Below are 3,489 nucleotides of genomic sequence, written 5' to 3' on the forward strand. Positions count from 1 at the left end.
CCCCCCGAGAGTCCCCGGTGCTTCGTTATCTCCTTAATTATCCCCACTCCCAGTTTGAGGGGGGGGGATCAGATACTGGAGGAGAGGAGACACCCCCCCACCACCACCAGTGTCACCCCCAGCTCTTGCGCCGGTGGGTCGGGGTGACCAGACAGCATTTTGGGGTGAAAAGGGGTTATTTTTGCCCCCCAAAACCCCGCTCCGTCCTCGGCACGTGGTTGGGGACACCGCGGGGACCTCGGTCCCGGCTGGGGATGGGGACAGGCACTGGGGCTAGAAACGGCTTTGGTGGGACAGGTCTTGGAGGGGTCGTACACGGGACATGTGCTGTGACACCAGGTGGGCATGGTGGCACGGGGACATGTGCTGTGACATCAGTCGGGCATGGTGGCACGGGGACATGTGCTGTGACATCAGTCGGGCATGGTGGCACGGGGACATGTGCTGTGACATCAGTCGGGCATGGTGGCACGGGGACATGTGCTGTGACTCCAGGTGGGCATGGTGGCACAGGGACACGTGCCATTACATCGGGTGTGCATGGTGGCATGTGGGGACACGTGCCATGACATTAGGTGGGCATGGTGGCACAGGGACACGTGCCATTACATCGGGTGTGCATGGTGGCATGGGGACATGTGACATGACATCGGGTGGGCATGGTGGCACAGGGACATGCGCCGTGACATCAGGTGGGCATGGTGGCACAAGGACACGTGCCATGACATCGGGCAGGCATGGTGGTACGGGGACATGTGCCATGACACTGGGTGGACATGGTGGCACGGGACATGTGACATGACATTGGGTGGACATGGTGGTATGGGGACACGTACCGTGACATCGGGTGGGCATGGTCGCACAGGGACACATGCTGTGACATCAGGCAGGCATGGTGGTACGGGGACATGTACCGTGACATTGGGTGGGCATGGTGGCATGGGGACAGGTGCTGTGACATTGGGGTTTTCCCACTCTCACGGGGACAGTTGCGGTGCCATCAGGTGTCCACCGTCATTTGGGGCCATGTGTCACACCATGGAGTTGCCCATGGTTGTATGGGGACACGCGCCATGCCGTGGAGGTGACTGTGGTTGTATGGGGACATGTGCCATGTCGTTGAGGTGTCCGTGGTTGTATGGGGACACGTGCCATGCCACTGAGGTGACCATGGTTGTATGGGGACACGCGCCACACTGTTGGGGTGTGCACAGTTGTACGGGGACATGGGACACGCCGTTGGGGTGTACATGCTCACACAGGGGACACGCGCCGTGCCATCGGGTGTGCGGGCTCATGCAAAGGACACGTGCCACCCCCTTGGGGTCTTCACACTCGCACAGGGTGCTGCACCACCAGGGGGTGTGTGGTGGCATGGGGACATGTGCCACGTCGTCAGGGTGTGGATGGCTCAACAGGGACCCATGTCATGCCACCAGGGTGTCCATGGTCACACGGGGACATGTGCCACGCCAGTGGGTGTGCATGGTCATACAGGGGACATGGATGCCCATGCTCATAGGGGGACACGTGTCACACCATCGGGCTGTGCATGGTCATATGGGGACATGTGCCACGCCATTGGGGTGAGCATGGACATATGGGGACACGTGCCAGTGTGTGTGATCATATAAGGACACATGTCATGCCGTCGGGGTGTGCATGGACATATGGGGACGTGCTATGTCATCGGGGTGAGCATGGTCATATGTGACATGCCATCAGGTGTGCCATGGTCATATAGGGACACGTGCCACACCACCAAGGTGTGCATGGACATATGGGGACACGTGTCACATCATCAGGGTGAGCATGGTGATACGTGACATGCCATCAGGTGTGCATGGTTATATAGGGACACATGTCACACCATTGGGGTGTGCGTGGTCATATGGGGACACGTCACACCATCAGGGTGTGCATGGACATTTGGGGACATGTGCCACACCATCGGGGTGAGCATGGTTGTATGTGACATGCCATCAGGTGTGCATGGTTATATAGGGACACATGTCACGCCGTTGGGGTGTGCGTGGTCATATGGGGACACGTGCCAGTGTGTGTGGTCATATGGGGACACATCATGTCATCAGGGTGTGCATGGACATATGGGGACATGTGCCACGCCATCAGGGTGAGCATGGTTGTACGTGACATGCCATCAGGTGTGCATGGTTATATAGGGACACATGTCACGCCGTTGGGGTGTGCGTGGTCATATGGGGACACGTCACACCATCAGGGTGTGCATGGACATATGGGGACACGTGTCACATCATCAGGGTGAGCATGGTGATACGTGACATGCCATCAGGTGTGCATGGTTATATAGGGACACATGTCACGCCGTTGGGGTGTGCGTGGTCATATGGGGACACGTCACACCATCGGGGTGTGCATGGACATATGGGGACACGTGTCACATCATCAGGGTGAGCATGGTTGTATGTGACATGCCATCAGGTGTGCATGGTCATATGGGGACACGTGCCACACCTCTGGGGTGTGCGTGGACATATGGGGACACGTGCCAGTGTGTGTGGTCATATGGGGACACATCATGTTGTCGGGGTGTGCATGGACATATGGGGACATGTGCCACGCCATCAGGGTGAGCATGGTCATAGGTGACATGCCATCAGGTGTGCATGGTTATATAGGGACACATGTCACGCCGTTGGGGTGTGCGTGGTCATATGGGGACACGTCACACCATCAGGGTGTGCATGGACATTTGGGGACATGTGCCACGCCATCGGGGTGAGCATGGTGATACGTGACATGCCATCAGGTGTGCATGGTCATATGGGGACACATGTCACGCCATTGGGGTGTGCATGGTCATATGGGGACACGTGTCACACCATCGGGGACATGGACATGGGGACACCTGCCACGCCATCGGGGTGAGCATGGTCATAGGTGACATGCCATCAGGTGTGCATGGTCATATGGGGACACATGTCACGCCGTCAGGGTGTGCGTGGTCATACGTGCCATGCCATCAGGGTGTGCGGGGACATATGGGGACATGTGCCACACCGTCGGGTGCACAAGCGTGCACAGGGATGCCTGCGTCGCCATGGGGGGGTGCACACTCGCCCGGGGGACACATGCCATCGGTGTCTGCGCGCTCCCTTGGTGACACATGCTACACCACCGGGCTGTGCGCTCCCGCTTGGGGACACGTGCCACGCCGTCGAGGTGTGCCCGCTCGCTGTGTCACACCAAGGGGGTGGCCATGCCACCTCTGAGAGCCACCAGGGCTGACGCAGGACCTCGATGTCACCTCCCCAGCCGGGCCACCTGCAAAACTGTGGTGGCCTTCGCCACGGTGGCGTCCCCAAGCACCCGGCGAGGACAAGGCTGCTGGGACGCGTCCCTGGCTCGTGTCAACCTTTTGCCATTTGGTGGCTTCAAGCCGGGGCAGGGGGTGATGCCACCGGTCTGAGTGTCACCTCAATGGCAGCGTCCCCTGTCCTCGTCCCC

This window comes from Charadrius vociferus, unplaced genomic scaffold (genome assembly GCF_000708025.1).
Source record: "Charadrius vociferus isolate BGI_N301 unplaced genomic scaffold, ASM70802v2 scaffold12, whole genome shotgun sequence".
Lineage (NCBI taxonomy): Eukaryota > Metazoa > Chordata > Aves > Charadriiformes > Charadriidae > Charadrius > Charadrius vociferus.